Consider the following 12500-nt stretch of genomic DNA (forward strand, 5'->3'; position numbering starts at 1 on the left):
AATAAAAAAGCCACCAATTATGCAGCAAGAATAATTAGGTTTATGTAACACGGGAAAGGATCATTGTTAAGGATATCTGGTTGGCGGAGAACAATTGGCTTCATGGGTCATATCAGAATTCTACATAAAGGTGTGTTGCCAAAGAGAGTCCTCTCTTTTCTCCTGGTCGCCTGATTGTAAATGTCGCTGCTCAAAGCTGTCAAAAATTTTCAACCCTCCTCCGCCCCTTCTTTGACAGCTTGATATTAAGGCCCGCATATGACCCTATTTATCGTAGCAACCTCAAGCCCGGATTCGAGTGTGAGGTACAAGTAAACTTCGAATCACGCTCGATGCAACCTCAAGCCTCTTTTGCCACATGATGTGACTTCATTTCATTTCTCGCACACTAGCAAACTTGGGAGGCGCGGTGGCCTCATGGTTAGTGTCCTCGACACCAGATCGAGTGGTCTGGGTTCGGGGCCTGGCCGGGGACATTGTGTTGTGTTCTTGGGCAAGACACTTTACTCTCACGGTGCCTCTCTCCACCCAGGTGTATAAATGGGTACCGGCGTAATGCTGGGGGTAACCCTGCGATGGACTAGCATCCCATCCAGGGGGGAGTATAAATACTCCTAGTCGCTTCATGCTACGGAAACCGGAGATAAGCGCCGGCCTGATGAGCCTTCTGGCTCGTAAGCAGAGACTTTACTTTTTTACACTAGCAAACTAACAAGCGAATCATGTATTTATAGTTCATTACTTTAATTTAAAACAATAAACTGAAAGAAAGCGACATAACTGTTGCGTGTTATTTGTTTGGAATCAAACTGAAAGGACAGGACAATTGACAAGGACAAGTAACTTTCAGTTATTCTGAGCATCGCAGCTTTGGGAGGCAGCATGGCTGGATGGTTAGGGCGCAGGACTTGATATCCGAAGGTCGTGGGTTCAAGCCACGCTCTGACCACTAGGCTGAAACTGTTTCTCGGTAGACCCTAGTTCAACTCCTTGGTGATGCTTGCAAATAGCCAACCGGTCTGCCTCCCACCAGTTGAGATTGTTAAGCCTATTATGTTTATTTGAAAATTTTATTTCTTTCAATTAAGTAGCATGCCTGAGCACTAACTAGGTATTGTTCGTGATGAACAACAATTGAACATTTTCTTTGAAAAATGAAATAAAACCGGACAAAAGAAACATTGAACACTTAAAAAATCAATAATTCCAGGAATATAAGCAATATAAGCACTACGGCTTAACAATATCCGAACACTGAGCTGACATCTTTGATCCGCCATCTTTAATTCCTTGATTTCTAAAAAACGTCAGATTGTACATGAATTAAAAATAGTCCTTCGTTCTATCGGCAGCTATGTGTACCTAATTCTCTTGAGGAGGTTCATAGCGCTTGCAAAGTTCGTCAAAAACGTCAGATTATGCATGAATCAAAAGTAGCCTTACGTTTTATAGGTAACTATGTGTACCTGATCCTCTTGAGGTTCATAGCGCTTGCAAAGTTTCTCAAAAACGTCAGATTGAGCATGAATCAAATGTAGCCTTTGTTATATCGGTAATTAGTGTATACTAAAACAGTGGATAGCGTTGAACTCGCGCGCTGATTGGCTACTCAAACTCCGGATATCTTTTGCTATTCACCTCTAAGCAATTCGCGCTGAATTCGTGCCCGAAAATGTCACAGTTGTTATCTGTGCAGGAATAAATGAGTTAAAATCATCTTTCTGTACTATCTTATCTCACTGTGTTAGTATATACTAAAACAACTATTCACCTCAGTGTCGGTGGCAAGTGGTGGATATTTACCTCGCCGCTTCGCGGCCCGCTAAATATCCACCACTAGCCACATCCACTTCGGTGAATAGTTGCTAACTATAAGTGTACCTGATCCTCTTGAATAGGCTCTTAGCGCTTGCAAAATTTCTCAAAAAAGTCAGATTGTAGATGAATCACAAGTAGCCTTTCCTTCTATCGGTAACTATGTGTACCTGATTATCTTGAGGAGGCTCATAGCCTGTGTCACCACAGCTCTTAGCGCTTGCAAAGGCAAGGATCATCTCAATAATGGAAAATAGAATTGCTAAGGAGGATATGGCCAACATAGTATTTTCCTGACGGGTGAACTTAAATTCGGTGTCCTTTTCTACAAAGAGAGAAGTGATCATGAATCTCGCCTTCCGATATACCAAGCTGGAAATACCCCATTAATAGTGGTACATTGTTGCTGCTGACATCGCAGCACAAGCCACACTGACTGACTTGAGGGCATAAATCTGAAAGAGAGCAAGAAAGAAGAGAAGCGAGTCAGAGTGAATGAGTACATGGCCGTGCCGTGTCGTACCGTGCCGTGCTGTTCCCTTCCGTACCGTGCAGTGCCGTGACGGTGCCATGCGGTGCCGGATGTACGCTCTGATGTTGTGCTCCAAGGGGGAAGAGCCCCCAGGGTTGTGCTGTTGTAGATCTGGCTTCGACAAACATTAAGCTAGTTTTTGGTTTATGTTTTTGAATATGGGAAATCAAGGACCATTGCTAGTCTTTTGGAAAAACCTTACTCAGAGAATGCTGTAGACAACTGTCTTACCAAATTCGGGGGGCGTCTTAACATGCGGGACAAAACCAGGCCTACGATGCCAACTGGTAACACCTTGGTTGAAAGAAAAGAGAACAATCAGACACTATCAGGATGATTTACAAAGAAAACACTTAACTAATAACTGATGCGGGTGTAAAAGATGTTTACACTTCGTAAGACAGTCTCTGAGTATGTGTTGTCTTAACGCGTTTGATGGTCCGTGCGGCTTGGGTGCAAGTGGGGCTCATGTCTTCAAATACTTATTTTTATTTATTTAATTTTATTACATTACGTTGAGTTGAAGCTGAAGGAAGGGGTCGGTAGGCGAGAGGCTGTAGGGAAGGGATTCGATGAACAATAGAGCCTGTTTCTCACGCAACCACTGTATTCAGCCGGCGATAAAATTTTACATGTTATGCCAGCAATGATTATTTTGGGCGAAATAGTGCCACCGGCAAACGAATCAAGCATTCTGCCGGAATAATAGAAACAAAAACTGACTGACAATTGAGGGGCTTTAGGCTTGTTAAAAAGAATCTGGACACTAGTCCCTCAATTACACAGTACACAAAGCACATGCCGAAAGGTTTTGCGATAAATTCAACACTCTTCGGCTGCATCAGAGCGAGTGTTTTTGTTTTTGTTTTTTCTTTTGTTTTGTTTTTTTTTTTCATTACTCCAATACTCATTTTACAATAATCAGGCTAGAGCAATGTAGGATAACATTGAGGCATCGCTATTGCTTCAACATAACAAGTGCTATGGATACATATTAGGTTTTTCATGTAAACATAATGGAGCACAATAGTAAGTTTTTTTTTTTTTCACCATACCAATTTGAAAGAGATTGTTTCTCTCCGAACCACTGGAGTCTGCCAGAAAGGTCGAATTGGTGATTCACCTTACACTGATATCAGTAAAAATATGGTTCAACCTTTATTCGTATGGTTAAATCTCCCCACAAAATTAATATTGAGCATAATTATCCAAATCTTTTGAAATCTTTCAACAAAAATAACTTAGCATTTTGCCGTTTCACACCGTTTTTTTGTTACGTTTTATTGTTCACGTACGTATGCACCACTACTAATATAAACATAATTGTTAGTGAAATCATTATTTTATTTAAGTGTGGCAATACTGAATAAAGAGGTCACTCATATTGGCAAAGTTGAGTTATGTCTGTTAAGCCCCCCAAAAAAAACATGTCAACCCTCTCTCCACCTTTGTACAATTACAGGCCGCATCCTAAGCGAATGCAGATCAATATTAGGCGATATCGATATTCCGCGTATTTAAGCGGGATACGATCACTGTGGTGTCAACAGTTATAAAGAATTCTGTCATTTCTCACAGTTAATGTGGTTTTGAACCTCGCAAGTCGACTATCAAAAGATAAAATTTAAGTTTATGGCTATTGAACTACCAGACGAGTGCAGCCACGCAAACAGATCGACGAAGACTGAGAAATAATTATGCTTCTGGGCGAGGGTCTGGATTTGAGAGCTAGAATCGCACCTCATAGTAAAATTTCTCAACTGCAAAACTCGTTCTTAGGCACCTCGGTTAAAAACGCCTTATTTCTATGCTCACAGTCACAATTTTGAGCAATTAATTCTCAGCGATTAGCTAAGCACTCACTCACTCCCTTAGCAAACTGTAATTGACAGTTATTCATTCAGACTCGCGGCAAAAATCAATTCAAGCTATGCATGAAGAAAATAAATAAACTGACTAAAGACGGTGAATATTACAGAGTGAGTGAGCAGCCGTAATGGTATAGAAGTCAATTTTGAAAATGGTTCATGCGCTTTCTCATAGCGTGAAAGTTGACGGTGATTCCAGAATGATTCAAGTCTAAACGTCAAACAACCCTCAAAACTGTTGACACGTGCATGGAACTTCGTCAAATTGCAAGCGAAGTATATAGCTAAGAAAATGAACTGTTCTCATCGATGGGAAGCTAGCTGAATGAAACGGCTGTACCTTGCAGGGTTTAAAAAAGCTACGAGCAATCTAGAGCGTTGGATTAAACGAGGGGGGCAACGCATGGAACCGTGCAACCAAATTAAGTCTACTTACAATGGCAGCCGTCCAACATGGCCACATCAGAAAGCTGGTATACAAGTATCGTACTTGAAATCGATCTACTAAACCAAGGATCAAGAAGACGGCGGTCATTACCAGCTGAAATATGGAAACGACTTTCAAATCCTGACTGTTGTACGCCATTTTACGTCAAGTTGTTCAAAGTTGTAAGAATTATTGGAATCAAACCTTGTATACGGAAGTTCTAACAGATAATTTTCCGCATGCGTGATTTACAGTAACTAAAAAACCTGTCACGAATTAATTGCCTATATGAAAACAGGCAATTAATTCGTGACAGGTTTTTTCTTCTTTTTATTTAATGTAGAATTTGGACGTTTTCGTCGACTGATAGCAAAGTTATCAGTAAGTAAATGGTAAATTGTAAATGAGGGTACATCGGTAAAGGAATGTTAACTGTGGTTTTGGCGACTGCGGAAATTTCATATGCAAATTTGTAAATATTCAATTACTAATTACACGCGCCTCTTGTATTGTCCTTCTGTGGTATAAGCTGAATTTGAAAATTCAGCTCTATATTTCTTTCTGTCACTTCGCCGAACTGTAAAATGAGACATAACAGACGAGTCTTTAAAGTCATCTCGATCGTTCAGGTTGTGATGAGCGCCATCTTTTTGTCGCTTGGCATGGTGGATAGGTATGAAGTCCGCTACGTATACACCAGCTACTTGTTTGCTCCTTGTTGGATAGGTTCTTGTCTCTCATTTAGAAGTTGTCTTAATGTTATCTTAAAAGAGAGTAAGCTAAGACGCTTATAGTTGAGTCTCGGTTAGTTTTAGTAGAATCCTTCGATCAAGTAACAGCGGTAGGTTATCAATGCGTGTTTATATTATAACAAGTACTATTCGAAGCAGTCCACGTTTAACAGCGATGGAGAGAGTGATCCATCACGTACTATTTATTACTTATCTCAGTAGTATAGGAGTTGGGGGTATGAGCTCATTTTTCATTTTGAGTTTAACTTTCGGATTAGGAGTTGCTTGCTGAAGCATTTTACAAGAAAAATTAAAATCACGGTTAATCGACGTTTCTATGTATCAAACATCATTCTCAAGATTGAGGTCGTTTATGCTAATGTCAATGTTGTTAACAGAGAGTTGAAGATTTTGAATATCTAATATGCGCATTCCACAGTGCTTGATGTTGTGTAAATATTTTAGTTAAGCATCAGTGAATAACTTCGCGCGGATCGAGTCTGACTGTATGTTGAGTGACGGTTTTAGTTCTTTTATGATTAACATTTCGTCGAACAAACAGTCCAGTTTACTCCGACACGTTTTTAGGACGGTGAAATTTTCTGCAATGGCTCGTCGTTGGACTCCGTGTTGTAGTTTCATGTGCTTGCCAATTGAAGATCTTGAGTTGGTGTGTTCGTTGATGCGTTGAAAGAGGTGTCGATTAGTAAAACCGACATAGTCCATTTCACATAGACCACATTTGAAGTGATAAACAAGGCATTGTTCGTTAATGATCTTCGGTTTTGGTTCACGGGTTTTGGTGATTTCACCTATTTTCTTGCTCGAGAAGATAGGTTTTATGGAGACACCGATTTTCGAACTAAGGTCTTGTAGGCAAGCACATGAAACTACAACACGGAGTCCAAGTTTCAGGTGGAAGCGATTCCTCGCGTACATTTTGGCATATTTTCTTTTGTTTTTGATGGCTCTTTTCCATTCATTTGTCATGTAGGGCACATCTTTATTTCTAAAATACTTTCAAACAAAGCAAACCAGAATTCATACTGCTCATCAGGTGAGTCAAAGATGTCTCCAACACTCCCACCGGCAGTAGCAAGATTTTCATTTAGTAAGTCCATGTCAACATTTTTAAGACTTCTGAATGTTATGATCTTTCGCTTATGTTGATACACCGCTTTTTGTCAACAGGCCATAGATAAGATGATGATCACTGATTTTGGGATGTATGACGCCACAATGTTTTGGAATATTTTCCCGGGTTTTTGTTGTTGAGAATCACATCTAACAATGGTTTTCCGGGGATTTTTAAGTTATCCTTGTGGGTTTTGGTACTTCACATTGTAAGATCGAAAGTACTTCTTCGAGATCAAGCAAGATCTTTCCTTCTCTGCGATCAGGGTCGTAATTCTCTGTCTAAGTTTAATTCGCCGATAATTATCATTGGCCTGCTTCTTAAGAGCTGCCCACATACAAATTCCCATGAAACAGCGTTTTAACTTTGAGGCAAGCTAATAAGTTATATTTATGTTGTAGTTCATTGTGGAAAACAGCAGCTTTAGCCACACCGACTTGAAATAACAAAAATAAACTTCGAGTAAACGCTATTTCATGCGAAAATCCGCCAAAATTATTTTTAACTCTTTGTGCCGAAAAGACACTCAATCAATCGACGGCCACCAGCATACTAACTAGATTTTGCACCAATTGTAATCATTGATTTCATTTTTTTTCTGCATGATTAAAGTCTTGCGGTGACAGTGTGAAGTGAAGAGACTTTGGCTTTCCCATTTTTTTATTACGTGCCGGGAAATAAATGTAAGTTCTATTGTTCTATTTCCTCGATAGAAGTTAAGACTTCTTCAACAACGAACTATTGATATTCTTGATGCAAAAAAATTGGTTTTCTTCAAATGAGACGGCCATTGTTTTATGAGTAATATAAAATGCAACTCTCCAACTCACACAATCGGTCACCCAATAAATGGTTTAGCAGCACGTCAATCAGGTATCAGGTATCAGGCAGGATTCCTGTAGTATGCTGATGGGCTTCTTAGGTGAACTTTTGAAGTCACCTAAATCCACTTCAAAAGCCGAGAAAGTCCTCTTTAAAAAAACAGTGAAATTCTTCTGCTGCTATTCTATTCTACTGCATTTTTTGCAGAACACATTTTTTTTTCCCAAAGAATGGTTATTTGTGCATAGAAGTCAAGACAACCAGACATTCTCTATATATGCATTAGCATGGCTATTAGTTGATAGTCAGCAAGTGCGTCAACTAAAGATTTCCAATAGATTATCAACAGCATTTTGGGCGGTATGACGGTCAAGTTTCCTTGGTCAAACTCTCTTAATCTCTAATACTGGTTTAACGCTGTTTACCAAGTTTTAAGCACTGCGGAACAACGCGGATTGCCCACTGCGGGGCGTCTTGCGGGGCAATACGCCGCTCTGACAAGTTTTCTGGTTGTTGTTATCTTGTCCTATGAGGCCACCTAGGCGGATCTTCTACGCAACGATTTTTCTGTCCAAAGATCTCATCAACATGTCGAGCTGGGTTGACCACCAAGGCAGCCTTTGTCATGAACTTCCTTTTCCTCTTCCTTTCTTCTTCGTTTTCAAGCTCTTCGCTATCACCACTATCACCAGTCGCGGAGTTGTCTGATGACATTTACGAATTAAGACTTCAGCACAATTTCTTGCTTGATTTTAATGGCCTCTTTTATCGAGACACTTTCTGTGAAATTAAAGGAAAAGGCAAAATAACTTCACCATGCTGAATTTCCACCTTTCTGCACTTTACTCACATTTCCCAGCATTTGTAGTGTCTCTGTATGCATTTCAGATATATAAAAAACAGACGACGACGGCGAAAAAAAGAGAGTGGCAGATTAGGGGCAAGAAGGAAGTTCAGGACATTCTCAATCAGTCTTTTCTCCGTTTATGTGAATAGTAAAGATCATTGGTCGCTGTTTAATCAGAGCAACCACAACAGAGAAGATGCTGTGGTCGTCGAGAATTCATTGGTTTACAGTCAACCAAAAACTAACCCGGCCTGTGAGCCCTCGACCTTTTAGTCAAGACTAGCCCGCAGGGTACCCAAAATAAAACCTAATAAACCTTTCCCCGATCCACTAAATCCTGAACGGCCCTTACCAGGCAAGTACTGCTGGTTGTATGTTCGATATTTATCAGCATTTTTTTTTTTTCAGGGAACGGGTTCCAGCGCTTTCTGAGCTATTACGTATGATCTTTATGGGCTATTGATGCCCTATTAACAAAGAAAGGAAACGGTAACTTATGTTTAGTGTCTTTCTTTTGATCTAAAAGGATTCTATTTTGGAATCGAACGGACTAATCGAGCTAATTAATTTTCCATGATGCAAATCCCTTCCTTAACCACACAAAGGAAAAGACACAAACAAATCGAGAGTATCAGTAAACCATTAAGGTTCTGTCTCCTATCATAGATAGCGCAAGCTCGATATATGTGTATCTGTACTATATTATGTACGAGTAGGAATTTTAAGATTTGTATGGGACAATGGTTTTTCGCAAAAAAGTAAAAAACATATATGTATAAAAATTTACGTTTTAAAATAAGAAATAGTTTCCCTCGCTTCAGTATTGTGTTTCTTTGTCTTTGCTTCAGTTTCTTGTTTCGATTAAGAGCGGTTTAGGTGGTTTTCGGTCCTCTCTTCTATAGAGAGGGAAGAGAGGGAAAAAAAACCACCTAGGAACTAAAAACCACCTAAATAGATCTTAATGGACCCAGAAACCGTACCAAAGACAAATAAACAGAAGACTGAAGCGAGGTAAGCTCTTTTTTTTTTTTAAATCGTAAATACTTTTTAAATTTTGAGAAAAGCCGTTTTCCCCGTACAAACCCCTATATTTCTGCTCTTGCATAAAAAAGTACAGTACAGATACGCATATATCGAGCTTGGGCTACCTGTGGTGGAACGCAAAATTTGTTATGCGCAGTGAACGTTGCATCTGGTGACACTCCTTGCGAAAATATTGGGGAATCTGCGCTGCAAATAACCCAAGATGCCCCCCTTCAACAAGGGTAATTTATACTGTACGCAAAAGTGCAGAATATTTTGCTAGTACAAATCTATCATTTTCGTTTAGCGGCTCAGCTGTGAAGATTTCATTTAAAACTAATGCTGCTACTATCAGAAATTCAATTCTCATTTTAAGTGGATTTATACTGATGATGGTCAGTATAAAAAAAGCCCTAGAGCGCTGGATCGAGGACAATATGATGTCATTCTTAATCAGTAAACCGCAAACCTTTTCCAAGGGTAAAGGGTGGGGTTTTCTACCTAACAGTTGTCATGTCGGGTAGTTAAATTGATTTTACAAATTCAGTGTATTAATTTCTTTAGTTTTCAAAGTCTTCACCAAAGGGAACCCGGCAAAGCAGGAACCAAATAAAATGTATTCTAATATATTTGAGAGCAAATACTGCAGCCTTACAGGCATGAGAGAATTAGTAACGATTTTCTTCTTATAGACACATGTTTGCATTCATTTTACACACTACTAGCTGACAATCTCCCTTCTTCAGTATTTTTGTTCTACCAACAAACCCATAAGATAAAACCCATGTTTTTTAATCCAAATTAAGACGAGTACTAATGACAATCTATGCCTTCTTCAACTTTAATTTTAGTAAAGGCTGCCTGGTGTTTTCTTGAAACCAGTATATACAAAATTTGCATAACCTATGATTATCTTAAATTGCCCAGGGAGAAGAGGATTTAATGGGGAAATAAATAGACCATATTACTTTGTGCTAAGTTACCAGGACTAACAATGGAGTAAAGGGTGACCTTTTTGATACAAACCTTCATGCTTGAAGTGCAGTACTATTATATTCAATTGCACAATAAATGCAGTGAGGTCTGTATCAATGCTAGGTCACCGAGCCTGGAGGGATTCATAGGCTTGGTCGCTGAGCAAAAACACTGTAAAATGGCCTATTGTGTATCTCATTTCTTAGTTATGCTAGGTGTAAGTGGTTCTTTAGTTAATATAACACATGCATGTGTAAGTAATGAATGGGGTACTGTAAGAATGGCTATTACCTCATGACATCTTTGTAGTTTTCTTGGCATGTGTAAAATAATAATGTTCTGCATTCCTGCTCAGATCTGTTTTTTTCCTTGCATCTTTGGGAATAAAAAGAGGTCTTAATTTCTCGTACAGAAAGATTTAAGTTGATACCATGCATATTGAGTAGTGCTTTATTAATGCATAGTGATATGACATGTGCACATCTGTACTTCATGAAAAGACAAATGCACTAATCTAATTAGGGTGCACACTGCTGCCAATAACTGATGACTGCAGACATGTACTCTATTGTTTGCAAAAAAATGTGGGTGCTTTAATTAAGAAATAGCCTTGCATTCTTAGATGCAGATGCCCCTCAAGCAATGGCAGTAGTGTTGTGATTGAATCTCTGCTGTTTTCTTCTTCAAAGTTTCAATGTACCCCTGCCTGAAACATATTGGCTAACCTAAAAACACAATTATTTTCAACCATGTTTTAAAAAAATAATAAAATTATTTTTTGAATAATCTTACTTTTATGATGTATCCTTGTTTGCCTTTGTCCATGGTACTGAATATTTCCAATATTTCTGTATTTACTACTTATTTTGTACTATTGAGGGGTTACTGGCTTTATGAATTGCAAATTAAAGTTAAAGGTAAAATGTCTGTCATTAATTCATTGTTATATATCAGACATACATTCTGCATGTACATTCACTTGAAATGTCAAAATCAGTATGTTTTCATGGGATTAGATTAGACATTGACAGGGTGACACTTATTTTTCCTTAATCAATCACTGAAAACTTATGTCCCCATTAATTAATTTAATTAACCTTTTGACACACCCAACCGGTCAGACTTAGTATTTTACTTTGTCTAATGCCAGACGATTTTACTCGTCAATGGGGAACCCCCTTGAGTCAATCAATGGGTTAATTAATCTGAGCTACTTTGATTTTTTTGCTAATAATCAAACAGAACATTTTTTGATACTGAAATACCCAAGATCCCTAGATTTATCTTCACCACCACTTGGTGAACAACATTCTCTAGTACAGATGATAAAGTGAGTTTCCTCAAACATTTTGAACTTCTTCATATTAACATTCATGATGGTTTTACTGAAAGTTACATAAGAAAATTTATATATTTAATGTTATAAATTCGAAATGGTCTTAAATTTCATTGTGAAAATTTATGATCTTCCTGATTCCTTCTTGGATCAGCAAGCTTGGTAAAGGATTATTTGCAACTAGATCCATTTTATTATAACAAAGCTCTTGTGGTTTATTATTTTTTTTACCCATTGCAGACTCACCATGCACTTGGGAATCATTTCTTTCAAAGATTGGCTGGAATAAAACCAATAATGAAACAGATACTCTGAGACTTTCAGTCAAATGATCTGCAATAGGCATCTGGCACAGAGAGCTTTCAGAGATCTATTACAGAAAGATGTAAGATGGTGTTAACATGTTTCTGGGATGTTATCTTATTCTGAACACCAATGCAAGTCCTCTGTATTGTGCTATACAGCCAAGTGGCGGGAAATTCGTGCACTGTTTTTTTAAAAAATAGTGACTCCATTTTTCAGTTTCCCTACCTTTGTTTTTGAAATCCAGTGTAACGTGGGAAAATTATCTGTCACTTTTACTGCCATTATTTAAAAGTAGAAACTAATCACGAAGTGATAATCCTTCAATCGCTATAAACTTACACTCAGCAAAAAGGATGACTTACGTGTATGAAGCATAGCGGCTTTGTTGTGAACTGTGAGATGAAAAGTGAATGAAAAAGACTAATAATTTTTTTAGATTGGCTTTTGAGTTAGGTGAACCAAATAGAATACTACTAAATGTCATAACGCATACGTACCCAACTTCTTTTTTTTTTTTCCACTGGCTTCTCCCGTTCCCATCGCTATCTTTGACCTTGCTTGTATTGTCTCTAGTAAATTTTCGATACCGTTTTGAGTTGTATGTTCAGTGTCCGGTCTTGCATACCTTCATTATCCCTGGCTGAGACCTTTATCTTTCACAAAACATAATTTTTACCCGGCTG

General features: G+C 38.5%; 1 protein-coding gene and 1 long non-coding RNA gene across 4 annotated transcripts in view; both read right to left on the reverse strand.

The window, feature by feature from the left end:
* The window catches only part of LOC137977801 (uncharacterized), a 5865-nt gene extending 964 nt beyond the window's left edge, over window positions 1-4901 (reverse strand). The window contains exons 1-3 of one of the 2 annotated variants that reach the window (XR_011117883.1): window positions 4652-4901; window positions 2579-2641; window positions 1986-2270 (exon numbers count right to left, since the gene is read on the reverse strand). This is a non-coding gene — a long non-coding RNA (uncharacterized lncRNA). Of the gene's footprint in view, window positions 1-20; window positions 2271-2578; window positions 2642-4651 lie in introns of those variants that run through there. The other variant, XR_011117882.1, reaches the window with a different exon arrangement.
* LOC137977791 (uncharacterized) overlaps window positions 1-12500 on the reverse strand; it is a 47578-nt gene that overhangs the window by 1426 nt on the left and 33652 nt on the right. The window lies entirely within an intron of this gene.

This window comes from Montipora foliosa, chromosome 11 (genome assembly GCF_036669935.1).
Source record: "Montipora foliosa isolate CH-2021 chromosome 11, ASM3666993v2, whole genome shotgun sequence".
Lineage (NCBI taxonomy): Eukaryota > Metazoa > Cnidaria > Anthozoa > Scleractinia > Acroporidae > Montipora > Montipora foliosa.